At 51.5% G+C, this 16,712-nt stretch overlaps 16 non-coding genes and 1 pseudogene across 16 annotated transcripts; all 17 read right to left on the bottom strand.

Moving 5' to 3' along the window:
• Positions 1–410: 410 nt before the first annotated feature.
• Positions 411–522, bottom strand: LOC137328936 (U2 spliceosomal RNA; annotated as a pseudogene).
• Positions 523–1,339: 817 nt separating this feature from the next.
• On the bottom strand, positions 1,340–1,530 carry LOC137330878 (U2 spliceosomal RNA). The gene has a single exon (XR_010965299.1). It is a non-coding gene; the product is annotated as a U2 spliceosomal RNA (small nuclear RNA).
• Positions 1,531–2,342: 812 nt separating this feature from the next.
• On the bottom strand, positions 2,343–2,533 carry LOC137330751 (U2 spliceosomal RNA). The gene has a single exon (XR_010965175.1). It is a non-coding gene; the product is annotated as a U2 spliceosomal RNA (small nuclear RNA).
• Positions 2,534–3,345: 812 nt separating this feature from the next.
• Positions 3,346–3,536, bottom strand: LOC137330876 (U2 spliceosomal RNA). The gene has a single exon (XR_010965297.1). It is a non-coding gene; the product is annotated as a U2 spliceosomal RNA (small nuclear RNA).
• An 812-nt stretch (positions 3,537–4,348) lies between these two features.
• Positions 4,349–4,539, bottom strand: LOC137330750 (U2 spliceosomal RNA). The gene has a single exon (XR_010965174.1). It is a non-coding gene; the product is annotated as a U2 spliceosomal RNA (small nuclear RNA).
• Positions 4,540–5,351: 812 nt separating this feature from the next.
• LOC137330875 (U2 spliceosomal RNA) lies at positions 5,352–5,542 on the bottom strand. Its single transcript, XR_010965296.1, has one exon. It is a non-coding gene; the product is annotated as a U2 spliceosomal RNA (small nuclear RNA).
• Positions 5,543–6,354: 812 nt separating this feature from the next.
• On the bottom strand, positions 6,355–6,545 carry LOC137330874 (U2 spliceosomal RNA). Its single transcript, XR_010965295.1, has one exon. It is a non-coding gene; the product is annotated as a U2 spliceosomal RNA (small nuclear RNA).
• Positions 6,546–7,357: 812 nt separating this feature from the next.
• On the bottom strand, positions 7,358–7,548 carry LOC137330873 (U2 spliceosomal RNA). Its single transcript, XR_010965294.1, has one exon. It is a non-coding gene; the product is annotated as a U2 spliceosomal RNA (small nuclear RNA).
• Positions 7,549–8,360: 812 nt separating this feature from the next.
• On the bottom strand, positions 8,361–8,551 carry LOC137330872 (U2 spliceosomal RNA). The gene has a single exon (XR_010965293.1). It is a non-coding gene; the product is annotated as a U2 spliceosomal RNA (small nuclear RNA).
• Positions 8,552–9,363: 812 nt separating this feature from the next.
• On the bottom strand, positions 9,364–9,554 carry LOC137330871 (U2 spliceosomal RNA). The gene has a single exon (XR_010965292.1). It is a non-coding gene; the product is annotated as a U2 spliceosomal RNA (small nuclear RNA).
• Positions 9,555–10,366: 812 nt separating this feature from the next.
• LOC137330870 (U2 spliceosomal RNA) lies at positions 10,367–10,557 on the bottom strand. Its single transcript, XR_010965291.1, has one exon. It is a non-coding gene; the product is annotated as a U2 spliceosomal RNA (small nuclear RNA).
• An 812-nt stretch (positions 10,558–11,369) lies between these two features.
• LOC137330868 (U2 spliceosomal RNA) lies at positions 11,370–11,560 on the bottom strand. The gene has a single exon (XR_010965289.1). It is a non-coding gene; the product is annotated as a U2 spliceosomal RNA (small nuclear RNA).
• An 812-nt stretch (positions 11,561–12,372) lies between these two features.
• On the bottom strand, positions 12,373–12,563 carry LOC137330867 (U2 spliceosomal RNA). The gene has a single exon (XR_010965288.1). It is a non-coding gene; the product is annotated as a U2 spliceosomal RNA (small nuclear RNA).
• Positions 12,564–13,375: 812 nt separating this feature from the next.
• On the bottom strand, positions 13,376–13,566 carry LOC137330866 (U2 spliceosomal RNA). The gene has a single exon (XR_010965287.1). It is a non-coding gene; the product is annotated as a U2 spliceosomal RNA (small nuclear RNA).
• Positions 13,567–14,378: 812 nt separating this feature from the next.
• Positions 14,379–14,569, bottom strand: LOC137330865 (U2 spliceosomal RNA). The gene has a single exon (XR_010965286.1). It is a non-coding gene; the product is annotated as a U2 spliceosomal RNA (small nuclear RNA).
• Positions 14,570–15,381: 812 nt separating this feature from the next.
• LOC137330864 (U2 spliceosomal RNA) lies at positions 15,382–15,572 on the bottom strand. The gene has a single exon (XR_010965285.1). It is a non-coding gene; the product is annotated as a U2 spliceosomal RNA (small nuclear RNA).
• Positions 15,573–16,384: 812 nt separating this feature from the next.
• Positions 16,385–16,575, bottom strand: LOC137330862 (U2 spliceosomal RNA). The gene has a single exon (XR_010965283.1). It is a non-coding gene; the product is annotated as a U2 spliceosomal RNA (small nuclear RNA).
• Positions 16,576–16,712: the final 137 nt, after the last annotated feature.

The raw sequence follows: 16,712 nt of genomic DNA, 5'->3' as shown, positions 1-16,712 counted from the left end.
TGGTCTTCCAGCAGCAGTTGATATCTGCCTCTGTGTGCGTCCCGGGGAACAGCCCGTAGAGCACAGCGTCCTTTGTTATCGGACTGTTTGGGATGAACCGGGACATAGAGAACAGAGAAACATAGAAAATAGGAGCAAGAGTAGGCCATTCAAAATGATCATGGCTGATCGTCTAACTCAGTACCCTGTTCCCGCTTTTTCCCCATCTCCCTTGATCCCTTTAGCATGAAGAAATATATCTATCTCCTTCTTGAATACATCCAATGACTTGGCCTCCACTGCCTTCTGTGGCAGAGAATTCCACAGGTTCACCACCCTCTGAGTGAAGAAATTTCTCCTCCTCTCGGTTCTAAATGGCATACCCCGTATCCTGAGACTGTGACCCCTGGTTCTGGACTCCCCAGCCATCGGGAACATCCTCCCTGCACCTAATATTTGGTCCCCAGAGAGGGGACGTATCAGATATTAAACTGATAAGAACAGAAACTACACTTGATCTGAGCCAAAAGGCCGAGAAGCGATAACCGGTAAACTCCCGCTCCTGCTCCATTCTTCCTCGGACTCTCTCTACTTCTTCAAAATGGTGTTGGGTGACTGAGCTTAGGTGTGAAGAGTGGCCGGCAGACTTTGAGCAAGAGAACATTTTTTGCCAGGACATCTAACCAAGATGAAAAGCCATCTCCGTAACACCCCCCTTCCCTTTGGCTGAGGTAACACGATCACAGCTTTTGCATTTTCGGGTGCTTAATCAACGGGCGCGCAGGATCTCAATGGAGCGCAGAATCGGTCCTGCAGCTGCCAAGTAAAGTCTGGGGTTTGCTAAGGCTGGTTCCCGGCAATAAGTCGTAGGAGACAGGCAGGGTGGCATGGGCAATAGACTGCAGCAGGCGTGGTGGGCAGGGCGGGGTGCATGTGCCCAACACCACCAACCCCCATCCACCCACCCACCCATCCTTTTCCAATGGAGGCGCCCGTGCCTGCAGTCGCACGGAAATCCAACAGGGGGCAACCTCCAGCTTAGCTGTCGAGCGGGAAACGTGGTGAGGCCTCACCCTGAAATATAGGCCAAGTCCCCATGGACAGATACGGGAAGAAAAACACAATGGTGGCTGCTTACCTTGCTGAGCAGGAGTGAAAGTGGCGTCAGTGGCGTTGGCAACATGGCACACTGGCCGGGCGAGGAACAACGCGTAGCGAGCAACAACCTACGAAGGAAAGGAGAGCATGGTCAAGCAGCTGTAAAAAGTTTTCCTTCTTTTATAACAATATTGACTACAGTAATAACATATGGTCCAAAAAAGAAACAAAATCTGCTTTTTGTTTTTCGAATCTCCCCGAGGGGAGCTGCACCGATCCTGGAAGCACTGCGATACCAGGTGGATGCGCGGAGTGGACAGAGCAAGCTCTCGTTCCATCTCCCTGTTCCAAAAATCAATTTAATATTTGGTCCCCAGATAGGGGACGTATCAGATATTAAACTGATAAGAACAGAAACTACACTGGATCTTAGCCAAAAGGCCGAGAAGCGATAACCGGTAAACTCCCGCTCCTGCTCCATTCTTCCTCGGACTCTCTCTTCTTCTTCAAAATGGTGTTGGGTGACTGAGCTTAGGTGTGAAGAGTGGCCGGCAAACTTTGAGCAACACAATATTTTTTACCAGAACATCTAACCAAGATGAAAAGCCATCTCCGTAACACCCCCCTTCCCTTTGGCTGAGGTAACACGATCACAGCTTTTGCATTTTCGGGTGCTTAATCAACGGGCGCGCAGGATCTCAATGGAGCGCAGAATCGGTCCTGCAGCTGCCAAGTAAAGTCTGGGGTTTGCTAAGGCTGGTTCCCGGCAATAAGTCGTAGGAGACAGGCAGGGTGGCATGGGAATAGACTGCAGCAGGCGTGGCGGGCAGGGCGGGGTGCATGTGCCCAACACCACCAACCCCCATCCACCCACCCATCCTTTTCCAATGGAGGCGCCCGTGCCTGCAGTCGCACGGAAATCCAACAGGGGGCAACCTCCAGCTTAGCTGTCGAGCGGGAAACGTGGTGAGGCCTCACCCTGAAATATAGGCCAAGTCCCCATGGACAGATACGGGAAGAAAAACACAATGGTGGCTGCTTACCTTCCTGGGCAGGAGTGAAAGTGGCGTCAGCGGCGTTGGCAACATGGCGCAACGGCCGGGCGAGGAACAACGCGGAGCGAGCAACAACCTACGAAGGAAAGGAGAGCATGGTCAAGCAGCTGTAAAAAGTTTTCCTTCTTTTATAACAATATTGACTACAGTAATAACATATGGTCCAAAAAAGAAACAAAATCTGTTTTTTGTTTTTCGAATCTCCCCGAGGGGAGCTGCACCGATCCTGGAAGCACTGCGATACCAGGTCGATGCGCGGAGTGGACGGAGCAAGCTCTCGTTCCATCTCCCTGTTCCAAAAATCAATTTAATATTTGGTCCCCAGATAGGGGACGTATCAGATATTAAACTGATAAGAACAGAAACTACACTGGATCTTAGCCAAAAGGCCGAGAAGCGATAACCGGTAAACTCCCGCTCCTGCTCCATTCTTCCTCGGACTCTCTCTTCTTCTTCAAAATGGTGTTGGGTGACTGAGCTTAGGTGTGAAGAGTGGCCGGCAAACTTTGAGCAACACAATATTTTTTACCAGAACATCTAACCAAGATGAAAAGCCATCTCCGTAACACCCCCCTTCCCTTTGGCTGAGGTAACACGATCACAGCTTTTGCATTTTCGGGTGCTTAATCAACGGGCGCGCAGGATCTCAATGGAGCGCAGAATCGGTCCTGCAGCTGCCAAGTAAAGTCTGGGGTTTGCTAAGGCTGGTTCCCGGCAATAAGTCGTAGGAGACAGGCAGGGTGGCATGGGAATAGACTGCAGCAGGCGTGGCGGGCAGGGCGGGGTGCATGTGCCCAACACCACCAACCCCCATCCACCCACCCATCCTTTTCCAATGGAGGCGCCCGTGCCTGCAGTCGCACGGAAATCCAACAGGGGGCAACCTCCAGCTTAGCTGTCGAGCGGGAAACGTGGTGAGGCCTCACCCTGAAATATAGGCCAAGTCCCCATGGACAGATACGGGAAGAAAAACACAATGGTGGCTGCTTACCTTGCTGGGCAGGAGTGAAAGTGGCGTCAGCGGAGTTGGCAACATGGCGCAACGGCCGGGCGAGGAACAACGCGGAGCGAGCAACAACCTACGAAGGAAAGGAGAGCATGGTCAAGCAGCTGTAAAAAGTTTTCCTTCTTTTATAACAATATTGACTACAGTAATAACATATGGTCCAAAAAAGGAACAAAATCTGTTTTTTGTTTTTCGAATCTCCCCGAGGGGAGCTGCACCGATCCTGGAAGCACTGCGATACCAGGTCGATGCGCGGAGCGGACGGAGCAAGCTCTCGTTCCATCTCCCTGTTCCAAAAATCAATTTAATATTTGGTCCCCAGATAGGGGACGTATCAGATATTAAACTGATAAGAACAGAAACTACACTGGATCTTAGCCAAAAGGCCGAGAAGCGATAACCGGTAAACTCCCGCTCCTGCTCCATTCTTCCTCGGACTCTCTCTTCTTCTTCAAAATGGTGTTGGGTGACTGAGCTTAGGTGTGAAGAGTGGCCGGCAAACTTTGAGCAACACAATATTTTTTACCAGAACATCTAACCAAGATGAAAAGCCATCTCCGTAACACCCCCCTTCCCTTTGGCTGAGGTAACACGATCACAGCTTTTGCATTTTCGGGTGCTTAATCAACGGGCGCGCAGGATCTCAATGGAGCGCAGAATCGGTCCTGCAGCTGCCAAGTAAAGTCTGGGGTTTGCTAAGGCTGGTTCCCGGCAATAAGTCGTAGGAGACAGGCAGGGTGGCATGGGAATAGACTGCAGCAGGCGTGGCGGGCAGGGCGGGGTGCATGTGACCAACACCACCAACCCCCATCCACCCACCCATCCTTTTCCAATGGAGGCGCCCGTGCCTGCAGTCGCACGGAAATCCAACAGGGGGCAACCTCCAGCTTAGCTGTCGAGCGGGAAACGTGGTGAGGCCTCACCCTGAAATATAGGCCAAGTCCCCATGGACAGATACGGGAAGAAAAACACAATGGTGGCTGCTTACCTTCCTGGGCAGGAGTGAAAGTGGCGTCAGCGGCGTTGGCAACATGGCGCAACGGCCGGGCGAGGAACAACGCGGAGCGAGCAACAACCTACGAAGGAAAGGAGAGCATGGTCAAGCAGCTGTAAAAAGTTTTCCTTCTTTTATAACAATATTGACTACAGTAATAACATATGGTCCAAAAAAGAAACAAAATCTGTTTTTTGTTTTTCGAATCTCCCCGAGGGGAGCTGCACCGATCCTGGAAGCACTGCGATACCAGGTCGATGCGCGGAGTGGACGGAGCAAGCTCTCGTTCCATCTCCCTGTTCCAAAAATCAATTTAATATTTGGTCCCCAGATAGGGGACGTATCAGATATTAAACTGATAAGAACAGAAACTACACTGGATCTTAGCCAAAAGGCCGAGAAGCGATAACCGGTAAACTCCCGCTCCTGCTCCATTCTTCCTCGGACTCTCTCTTCTTCTTCAAAATGGTGTTGGGTGACTGAGCTTAGGTGTGAAGAGTGGCCGGCAAACTTTGAGCAACACAATATTTTTTACCAGAACATCTAACCAAGATGAAAAGCCATCTCCGTAACACCCCCCTTCCCTTTGGCTGAGGTAACACGATCACAGCTTTTGCATTTTCGGGTGCTTAATCAACGGGCGCGCAGGATCTCAATGGAGCGCAGAATCGGTCCTGCAGCTGCCAAGTAAAGTCTGGGGTTTGCTAAGGCTGGTTCCCGGCAATAAGTCGTAGGAGACAGGCAGGGTGGCATGGGAATAGACTGCAGCAGGCGTGGCGGGCAGGGCGGGGTGCATGTGCCCAACACCACCAACCCCCATCCACCCACCCATCCTTTTCCAATGGAGGCGCCCGTGCCTGCAGTCGCACGGAAATCCAACAGGGGGCAACCTCCAGCTTAGCTGTCGAGCGGGAAACGTGGTGAGGCCTCACCCTGAAATATAGGCCAAGTCCCCATGGACAGATACGGGAAGAAAAACACAATGGTGGCTGCTTACCTTGCTGGGCAGGAGTGAAAGTGGCGTCAGCGGAGTTGGCAACATGGCGCAACGGCCGGGCGAGGAACAACGCGGAGCGAGCAACAACCTACGAAGGAAAGGAGAGCATGGTCAAGCAGCTGTAAAAAGTTTTCCTTCTTTTATAACAATATTGACTACAGTAATAACATATGGTCCAAAAAAGGAACAAAATCTGTTTTTTGTTTTTCGAATCTCCCCGAGGGGAGCTGCACCGATCCTGGAAGCACTGCGATACCAGGTCGATGCGCGGAGCGGACGGAGCAAGCTCTCGTTCCATCTCCCTGTTCCAAAAATCAATTTAATATTTGGTCCCCAGATAGGGGACGTATCAGATATTAAACTGATAAGAACAGAAACTACACTGGATCTTAGCCAAAAGGCCGAGAAGCGATAACCGGTAAACTCCCGCTCCTGCTCCATTCTTCCTCGGACTCTCTCTTCTTCTTCAAAATGGTGTTGGGTGACTGAGCTTAGGTGTGAAGAGTGGCCGGCAAACTTTGAGCAACACAATATTTTTTACCAGAACATCTAACCAAGATGAAAAGCCATCTCCGTAACACCCCCCTTCCCTTTGGCTGAGGTAACACGATCACAGCTTTTGCATTTTCGGGTGCTTAATCAACGGGCGCGCAGGATCTCAATGGAGCGCAGAATCGGTCCTGCAGCTGCCAAGTAAAGTCTGGGGTTTGCTAAGGCTGGTTCCCGGCAATAAGTCGTAGGAGACAGGCAGGGTGGCATGGGAATAGACTGCAGCAGGCGTGGCGGGCAGGGCGGGGTGCATGTGCCCAACACCACCAACCCCCATCCACCCACCCATCCTTTTCCAATGGAGGCGCCCGTGCCTGCAGTCGCACGGAAATCCAACAGGGGGCAACCTCCAGCTTAGCTGTCGAGCGGGAAACGTGGTGAGGCCTCACCCTGAAATATAGGCCAAGTCCCCATGGACAGATACGGGAAGAAAAACACAATGGTGGCTGCTAACCTTCCTGGGCAGGAGTGAAAGTGGCGTCAGCGGCGTTGGCAACATGGCGCAACGGCCGGGCGAGGAACAACGCGGAGCGAGCAACAACCTCCGAAGGAAAGGAGAGCATGGTCAAGCAGCTGTAAAAAGTTTTCCTTCTTTTATAACAATATTGACTACAGTAATAACATATGGTCCAAAAAAGGAACAAAATCTGTTTTTTGTTTTTCGAATCTCCCCGAGGGGAGCTGCACCGATCCTGGAAGCACTGCGATACCAGGTCGATGCGCGGAGCGGACGGAGCAAGCTCTCGTTCCATCTCCCTGTTCCAAAAATCAATTTAATATTTGGTCCCCAGATAGGGGACGTATCAGATATTAAACTGATAAGAACAGAAACTACACTGGATCTTAGCCAAAAGGCCGAGAAGCGATAACCGGTAAACTCCCGCTCCTGCTCCATTCTTCCTCGGACTCTCTCTTCTTCTTCAAAATGGTGTTGGGTGACTGAGCTTAGGTGTGAAGAGTGGCCGGCAAACTTTGAGCAACACAATATTTTTTACCAGAACATCTAACCAAGATGAAAAGCCATCTCCGTAACACCCCCCTTCCCTTTGGCTGAGGTAACACGATCACAGCTTTTGCATTTTCGGGTGCTTAATCAACGGGCGCGCAGGATCTCAATGGAGCGCAGAATCGGTCCTGCAGCTGCCAAGTAAAGTCTGGGGTTTGCTAAGGCTGGTTCCCGGCAATAAGTCGTAGGAGACAGGCAGGGTGGCATGGGAATAGACTGCAGCAGGCGTGGCGGGCAGGGCGGGGTGCATGTGCCCAACACCACCAACCCCCATCCACCCACCCATCCTTTTCCAATGGAGGCGCCCGTGCCTGCAGTCGCACGGAAATCCAACAGGGGGCAACCTCCAGCTTAGCTGTCGAGCGGGAAACGTGGTGAGGCCTCACCCTGAAATATAGGCCAAGTCCCCATGGACAGATACGGGAAGAAAAACACAATGGTGGCTGCTTACCTTGCTGGGCAGGAGTGAAAGTGGCGTCAGCGGAGTTGGCAACATGGCGCAACGGCCGGGCGAGGAACAACGCGGAGCGAGCAACAACCTACGAAGGAAAGGAGAGCATGGTCAAGCAGCTGTAAAAAGTTTTCCTTCTTTTATAACAATATTGACTACAGTAATAACATATGGTCCAAAAAAGGAACAAAATCTGTTTTTTGTTTTTCGAATCTCCCCGAGGGGAGCTGCACCGATCCTGGAAGCACTGCGATACCAGGTCGATGCGCGGAGCGGACGGAGCAAGCTCTCGTTCCATCTCCCTGTTCCAAAAATCAATTTAATATTTGGTCCCCAGATAGGGGACGTATCAGATATTAAACTGATAAGAACAGAAACTACACTGGATCTTAGCCAAAAGGCCGAGAAGCGATAACCGGTAAACTCCCGCTCCTGCTCCATTCTTCCTCGGACTCTCTCTTCTTCTTCAAAATGGTGTTGGGTGACTGAGCTTAGGTGTGAAGAGTGGCCGGCAAACTTTGAGCAACACAATATTTTTTACCAGAACATCTAACCAAGATGAAAAGCCATCTCCGTAACACCCCCCTTCCCTTTGGCTGAGGTAACACGATCACAGCTTTTGCATTTTCGGGTGCTTAATCAACGGGCGCGCAGGATCTCAATGGAGCGCAGAATCGGTCCTGCAGCTGCCAAGTAAAGTCTGGGGTTTGCTAAGGCTGGTTCCCGGCAATAAGTCGTAGGAGACAGGCAGGGTGGCATGGGAATAGACTGCAGCAGGCGTGGCGGGCAGGGCGGGGTGCATGTGCCCAACACCACCAACCCCCATCCACCCACCCATCCTTTTCCAATGGAGGCGCCCGTGCCTGCAGTCGCACGGAAATCCAACAGGGGGCAACCTCCAGCTTAGCTGTCGAGCGGGAAACGTGGTGAGGCCTCACCCTGAAATATAGGCCAAGTCCCCATGGACAGATACGGGAAGAAAAACACAATGGTGGCTGCTAACCTTCCTGGGCAGGAGTGAAAGTGGCGTCAGCGGCGTTGGCAACATGGCGCAACGGCCGGGCGAGGAACAACGCGGAGCGAGCAACAACCTCCGAAGGAAAGGAGAGCATGGTCAAGCAGCTGTAAAAAGTTTTCCTTCTTTTATAACAATATTGACTACAGTAATAACATATGGTCCAAAAAAGGAACAAAATCTGTTTTTTGTTTTTCGAATCTCCCCGAGGGGAGCTGCACCGATCCTGGAAGCACTGCGATACCAGGTCGATGCGCGGAGCGGACGGAGCAAGCTCTCGTTCCATCTCCCTGTTCCAAAAATCAATTTAATATTTGGTCCCCAGATAGGGGACGTATCAGATATTAAACTGATAAGAACAGAAACTACACTGGATCTTAGCCAAAAGGCCGAGAAGCGATAACCGGTAAACTCCCGCTCCTGCTCCATTCTTCCTCGGACTCTCTCTTCTTCTTCAAAATGGTGTTGGGTGACTGAGCTTAGGTGTGAAGAGTGGCCGGCAAACTTTGAGCAACACAATATTTTTTACCAGAACATCTAACCAAGATGAAAAGCCATCTCCGTAACACCCCCCTTCCCTTTGGCTGAGGTAACACGATCACAGCTTTTGCATTTTCGGGTGCTTAATCAACGGGCGCGCAGGATCTCAATGGAGCGCAGAATCGGTCCTGCAGCTGCCAAGTAAAGTCTGGGGTTTGCTAAGGCTGGTTCCCGGCAATAAGTCGTAGGAGACAGGCAGGGTGGCATGGGAATAGACTGCAGCAGGCGTGGCGGGCAGGGCGGGGTGCATGTGCCCAACACCACCAACCCCCATCCACCCACCCATCCTTTTCCAATGGAGGCGCCCGTGCCTGCAGTCGCACGGAAATCCAACAGGGGGCAACCTCCAGCTTAGCTGTCGAGCGGGAAACGTGGTGAGGCCTCACCCTGAAATATAGGCCAAGTCCCCATGGACAGATACGGGAAGAAAAACACAATGGTGGCTGCTTACCTTGCTGGGCAGGAGTGAAAGTGGCGTCAGCGGAGTTGGCAACATGGCGCAACGGCCGGGCGAGGAACAACGCGGAGCGAGCAACAACCTACGAAGGAAAGGAGAGCATGGTCAAGCAGCTGTAAAAAGTTTTCCTTCTTTTATAACAATATTGACTACAGTAATAACATATGGTCCAAAAAAGGAACAAAATCTGTTTTTTGTTTTTCGAATCTCCCCGAGGGGAGCTGCACCGATCCTGGAAGCACTGCGATACCAGGTCGATGCGCGGAGCGGACGGAGCAAGCTCTCGTTCCATCTCCCTGTTCCAAAAATCAATTTAATATTTGGTCCCCAGATAGGGGACGTATCAGATATTAAACTGATAAGAACAGAAACTACACTGGATCTTAGCCAAAAGGCCGAGAAGCGATAACCGGTAAACTCCCGCTCCTGCTCCATTCTTCCTCGGACTCTCTCTTCTTCTTCAAAATGGTGTTGGGTGACTGAGCTTAGGTGTGAAGAGTGGCCGGCAAACTTTGAGCAACACAATATTTTTTACCAGAACATCTAACCAAGATGAAAAGCCATCTCCGTAACACCCCCCTTCCCTTTGGCTGAGGTAACACGATCACAGCTTTTGCATTTTCGGGTGCTTAATCAACGGGCGCGCAGGATCTCAATGGAGCGCAGAATCGGTCCTGCAGCTGCCAAGTAAAGTCTGGGGTTTGCTAAGGCTGGTTCCCGGCAATAAGTCGTAGGAGACAGGCAGGGTGGCATGGGAATAGACTGCAGCAGGCGTGGCGGGCAGGGCGGGGTGCATGTGACCAACACCACCAACCCCCATCCACCCACCCATCCTTTTCCAATGGAGGCGCCCGTGCCTGCAGTCGCACGGAAATCCAACAGGGGGCAACCTCCAGCTTAGCTGTCGAGCGGGAAACGTGGTGAGGCCTCACCCTGAAATATAGGCCAAGTCCCCATGGACAGATACGGGAAGAAAAACACAATGGTGGCTGCTTACCTTGCTGGGCAGGAGTGAAAGTGGCGTCAGCGGAGTTGGCAACATGGCGCAACGGCCGGGCGAGGAACAACGCGGAGCGAGCAACAACCTACGAAGGAAAGGAGAGCATGGTCAAGCAGCTGTAAAAAGTTTTCCTTCTTTTATAACAATATTGACTACAGTAATAACATATGGTCCAAAAAAGGAACAAAATCTGTTTTTTGTTTTTCGAATCTCCCCGAGGGGAGCTGCACCGATCCTGGAAGCACTGCGATACCAGGTCGATGCGCGGAGCGGACGGAGCAAGCTCTCGTTCCATCTCCCTGTTCCAAAAATCAATTTAATATTTGGTCCCCAGATAGGGGACGTATCAGATATTAAACTGATAAGAACAGAAACTACACTGGATCTTAGCCAAAAGGCCGAGAAGCGATAACCGGTAAACTCCCGCTCCTGCTCCATTCTTCCTCGGACTCTCTCTTCTTCTTCAAAATGGTGTTGGGTGACTGAGCTTAGGTGTGAAGAGTGGCCGGCAAACTTTGAGCAACACAATATTTTTTACCAGAACATCTAACCAAGATGAAAAGCCATCTCCGTAACACCCCCCTTCCCTTTGGCTGAGGTAACACGATCACAGCTTTTGCATTTTCGGGTGCTTAATCAACGGGCGCGCAGGATCTCAATGGAGCGCAGAATCGGTCCTGCAGCTGCCAAGTAAAGTCTGGGGTTTGCTAAGGCTGGTTCCCGGCAATAAGTCGTAGGAGACAGGCAGGGTGGCATGGGAATAGACTGCAGCAGGCGTGGCGGGCAGGGCGGGGTGCATGTGCCCAACACCACCAACCCCCATCCACCCACCCATCCTTTTCCAATGGAGGCGCCCGTGCCTGCAGTCGCACGGAAATCCAACAGGGGGCAACCTCCAGCTTAGCTGTCGAGCGGGAAACGTGGTGAGGCCTCACCCTGAAATATAGGCCAAGTCCCCATGGACAGATACGGGAAGAAAAACACAATGGTGGCTGCTAACCTTCCTGGGCAGGAGTGAAAGTGGCGTCAGCGGCGTTGGCAACATGGCGCAACGGCCGGGCGAGGAACAACGCGGAGCGAGCAACAACCTCCGAAGGAAAGGAGAGCATGGTCAAGCAGCTGTAAAAAGTTTTCCTTCTTTTATAACAATATTGACTACAGTAATAACATATGGTCCAAAAAAGGAACAAAATCTGTTTTTTGTTTTTCGAATCTCCCCGAGGGGAGCTGCACCGATCCTGGAAGCACTGCGATACCAGGTCGATGCGCGGAGCGGACGGAGCAAGCTCTCGTTCCATCTCCCTGTTCCAAAAATCAATTTAATATTTGGTCCCCAGATAGGGGACGTATCAGATATTAAACTGATAAGAACAGAAACTACACTGGATCTTAGCCAAAAGGCCGAGAAGCGATAACCGGTAAACTCCCGCTCCTGCTCCATTCTTCCTCGGACTCTCTCTTCTTCTTCAAAATGGTGTTGGGTGACTGAGCTTAGGTGTGAAGAGTGGCCGGCAAACTTTGAGCAACACAATATTTTTTACCAGAACATCTAACCAAGATGAAAAGCCATCTCCGTAACACCCCCCTTCCCTTTGGCTGAGGTAACACGATCACAGCTTTTGCATTTTCGGGTGCTTAATCAACGGGCGCGCAGGATCTCAATGGAGCGCAGAATCGGTCCTGCAGCTGCCAAGTAAAGTCTGGGGTTTGCTAAGGCTGGTTCCCGGCAATAAGTCGTAGGAGACAGGCAGGGTGGCATGGGAATAGACTGCAGCAGGCGTGGCGGGCAGGGCGGGGTGCATGTGCCCAACACCACCAACCCCCATCCACCCACCCATCCTTTTCCAATGGAGGCGCCCGTGCCTGCAGTCGCACGGAAATCCAACAGGGGGCAACCTCCAGCTTAGCTGTCGAGCGGGAAACGTGGTGAGGCCTCACCCTGAAATATAGGCCAAGTCCCCATGGACAGATACGGGAAGAAAAACACAATGGTGGCTGCTTACCTTGCTGGGCAGGAGTGAAAGTGGCGTCAGCGGAGTTGGCAACATGGCGCAACGGCCGGGCGAGGAACAACGCGGAGCGAGCAACAACCTACGAAGGAAAGGAGAGCATGGTCAAGCAGCTGTAAAAAGTTTTCCTTCTTTTATAACAATATTGACTACAGTAATAACATATGGTCCAAAAAAGGAACAAAATCTGTTTTTTGTTTTTCGAATCTCCCCGAGGGGAGCTGCACCGATCCTGGAAGCACTGCGATACCAGGTCGATGCGCGGAGCGGACGGAGCAAGCTCTCGTTCCATCTCCCTGTTCCAAAAATCAATTTAATATTTGGTCCCCAGATAGGGGACGTATCAGATATTAAACTGATAAGAACAGAAACTACACTGGATCTTAGCCAAAAGGCCGAGAAGCGATAACCGGTAAACTCCCGCTCCTGCTCCATTCTTCCTCGGACTCTCTCTTCTTCTTCAAAATGGTGTTGGGTGACTGAGCTTAGGTGTGAAGAGTGGCCGGCAAACTTTGAGCAACACAATATTTTTTACCAGAACATCTAACCAAGATGAAAAGCCATCTCCGTAACACCCCCCTTCCCTTTGGCTGAGGTAACACGATCACAGCTTTTGCATTTTCGGGTGCTTAATCAACGGGCGCGCAGGATCTCAATGGAGCGCAGAATCGGTCCTGCAGCTGCCAAGTAAAGTCTGGGGTTTGCTAAGGCTGGTTCCCGGCAATAAGTCGTAGGAGACAGGCAGGGTGGCATGGGAATAGACTGCAGCAGGCGTGGCGGGCAGGGCGGGGTGCATGTGCCCAACACCACCAACCCCCATCCACCCACCCATCCTTTTCCAATGGAGGCGCCCGTGCCTGCAGTCGCACGGAAATCCAACAGGGGGCAACCTCCAGCTTAGCTGTCGAGCGGGAAACGTGGTGAGGCCTCACCCTGAAATATAGGCCAAGTCCCCATGGACAGATACGGGAAGAAAAACACAATGGTGGCTGCTAACCTTCCTGGGCAGGAGTGAAAGTGGCGTCAGCGGCGTTGGCAACATGGCGCAACGGCCGGGCGAGGAACAACGCGGAGCGAGCAACAACCTCCGAAGGAAAGGAGAGCATGGTCAAGCAGCTGTAAAAAGTTTTCCTTCTTTTATAACAATATTGACTACAGTAATAACATATGGTCCAAAAAAGGAACAAAATCTGTTTTTTGTTTTTCGAATCTCCCCGAGGGGAGCTGCACCGATCCTGGAAGCACTGCGATACCAGGTCGATGCGCGGAGCGGACGGAGCAAGCTCTCGTTCCATCTCCCTGTTCCAAAAATCAATTTAATATTTGGTCCCCAGATAGGGGACGTATCAGATATTAAACTGATAAGAACAGAAACTACACTGGATCTTAGCCAAAAGGCCGAGAAGCGATAACCGGTAAACTCCCGCTCCTGCTCCATTCTTCCTCGGACTCTCTCTTCTTCTTCAAAATGGTGTTGGGTGACTGAGCTTAGGTGTGAAGAGTGGCCGGCAAACTTTGAGCAACACAATATTTTTTACCAGAACATCTAACCAAGATGAAAAGCCATCTCCGTAACACCCCCCTTCCCTTTGGCTGAGGTAACACGATCACAGCTTTTGCATTTTCGGGTGCTTAATCAACGGGCGCGCAGGATCTCAATGGAGCGCAGAATCGGTCCTGCAGCTGCCAAGTAAAGTCTGGGGTTTGCTAAGGCTGGTTCCCGGCAATAAGTCGTAGGAGACAGGCAGGGTGGCATGGGAATAGACTGCAGCAGGCGTGGCGGGCAGGGCGGGGTGCATGTGCCCAACACCACCAACCCCCATCCACCCACCCATCCTTTTCCAATGGAGGCGCCCGTGCCTGCAGTCGCACGGAAATCCAACAGGGGGCAACCTCCAGCTTAGCTGTCGAGCGGGAAACGTGGTGAGGCCTCACCCTGAAATATAGGCCAAGTCCCCATGGACAGATACGGGAAGAAAAACACAATGGTGGCTGCTTACCTTGCTGGGCAGGAGTGAAAGTGGCGTCAGCGGAGTTGGCAACATGGCGCAACGGCCGGGCGAGGAACAACGCGGAGCGAGCAACAACCTACGAAGGAAAGGAGAGCATGGTCAAGCAGCTGTAAAAAGTTTTCCTTCTTTTATAACAATATTGACTACAGTAATAACATATGGTCCAAAAAAGGAACAAAATCTGTTTTTTGTTTTTCGAATCTCCCCGAGGGGAGCTGCACCGATCCTGGAAGCACTGCGATACCAGGTCGATGCGCGGAGCGGACGGAGCAAGCTCTCGTTCCATCTCCCTGTTCCAAAAATCAATTTAATATTTGGTCCCCAGATAGGGGACGTATCAGATATTAAACTGATAAGAACAGAAACTACACTGGATCTTAGCCAAAAGGCCGAGAAGCGATAACCGGTAAACTCCCGCTCCTGCTCCATTCTTCCTCGGACTCTCTCTTCTTCTTCAAAATGGTGTTGGGTGACTGAGCTTAGGTGTGAAGAGTGGCCGGCAAACTTTGAGCAACACAATATTTTTTACCAGAACATCTAACCAAGATGAAAAGCCATCTCCGTAACACCCCCCTTCCCTTTGGCTGAGGTAACACGATCACAGCTTTTGCATTTTCGGGTGCTTAATCAACGGGCGCGCAGGATCTCAATGGAGCGCAGAATCGGTCCTGCAGCTGCCAAGTAAAGTCTGGGGTTTGCTAAGGCTGGTTCCCGGCAATAAGTCGTAGGAGACAGGCAGGGTGGCATGGGAATAGACTGCAGCAGGCGTGGCGGGCAGGGCGGGGTGCATGTGACCAACACCACCAACCCCCATCCACCCACCCATCCTTTTCCAATGGAGGCGCCCGTGCCTGCAGTCGCACGGAAATCCAACAGGGGGCAACCTCCAGCTTAGCTGTCGAGCGGGAAACGTGGTGAGGCCTCACCCTGAAATATAGGCCAAGTCCCCATGGACAGATACGGGAAGAAAAACACAATGGTGGCTGCTTACCTTGCTGGGCAGGAGTGAAAGTGGCGTCAGCGGAGTTGGCAACATGGCGCAACGGCCGGGCGAGGAACAACGCGGAGCGAGCAACAACCTACGAAGGAAAGGAGAGCATGGTCAAGCAGCTGTAAAAAGTTTTCCTTCTTTTATAACAATATTGACTACAGTAATAACATATGGTCCAAAAAAGGAACAAAATCTGTTTTTTGTTTTTCGAATCTCCCCGAGGGGAGCTGCACCGATCCTGGAAGCACTGCGATACCAGGTCGATGCGCGGAGCGGACGGAGCAAGCTCTCGTTCCATCTCCCTGTTCCAAAAATCAATTTAATATTTGGTCCCCAGATAGGGGACGTATCAGATATTAAACTGATAAGAACAGAAACTACACTGGATCTTAGCCAAAAGGCCGAGAAGCGATAACCGGTAAACTCCCGCTCCTGCTCCATTCTTCCTCGGACTCTCTCTTCTTCTTCAAAATGGTGTTGGGTGACTGAGCTTAGGTGTGAAGAGTGGCCGGCAAACTTTGAGCAACACAATATTTTTTACCAGAACATCTAACCAAGATGAAAAGCCATCTCCGTAACACCCCCCTTCCCTTTGGCTGAGGTAACACGATCACAGCTTTTGCATTTTCGGGTGCTTAATCAACGGGCGCGCAGGATCTCAATGGAGCGCAGAATCGGTCCTGCAGCTGCCAAGTAAAGTCTGGGGTTTGCTAAGGCTGGTTCCCGGCAATAAGTCGTAGGAGACAGGCAGGGTGGCATGGGAATAGACTGCAGCAGGCGTGGCGGGCAGGGCGGGGTGCATGTGCCCAACACCACCAACCCCCATCCACCCACCCATCCTTTTCCAATGGAGGCGCCCGTGCCTGCAGTCGCACGGAAATCCAACAGGGGGCAACCTCCAGCTTAGCTGTCGAGCGGGAAACGTGGTGAGGCCTCACCCTGAAATATAGGCCAAGTCCCCATGGACAGATACGGGAAGAAAAACACAATGGTGGCTGCTAACCTTCCTGGGCAGGAGTGAAAGTGGCGTCAGCGGCGTTGGCAACATGGCGCAACGGCCGGGCGAGGAACAACGCGGAGCGAGCAACAACCTCCGAAGGAAAGGAGAGCATGGTCAAGCAGCTGTAAAAAGTTTTCCTTCTTTTATAACAATATTGACTACAGTAATAACATATGGTCCAAAAAAGGAACAAAATCTGTTTTTTGTTTTTCGAATCTCCCCGAGGGGAGCTGCACCGATCCTGGAAGCACTGCGATACCAGGTCGATGCGCGGAGCGGACGGAGCAAGCTCTCGTTCCATCTCCCTGTTCCAAAAATCAATTTAATATTTGGTCCCCAGATAGGGGACGTATCAGATATTAAACTGATAAGAACAGAAACTACACTGGATCTTAGCCAAAAGGCCGAGAAGCGATAACCGGTAAACTCCCGCTCCTGCTCCATTCTTCCTCGGACTCTCTCTTCTTCTTCAAAATGGTGTTGGGTGACTGAGCTTAGGTGTGAAGAGTGGCCGGCAAACTTTGAGCAACACAATATTTTTTACCAGAACATC

This window comes from Heptranchias perlo, chromosome 12 (genome assembly GCF_035084215.1).
Source record: "Heptranchias perlo isolate sHepPer1 chromosome 12, sHepPer1.hap1, whole genome shotgun sequence".
Taxonomy (NCBI): Eukaryota; Metazoa; Chordata; class Chondrichthyes; order Hexanchiformes; family Hexanchidae; genus Heptranchias; species Heptranchias perlo.
The sequence above is the reverse complement of the archived record's forward strand: the minus strand, read 5'-3'. Positions and strand labels throughout refer to the sequence as shown.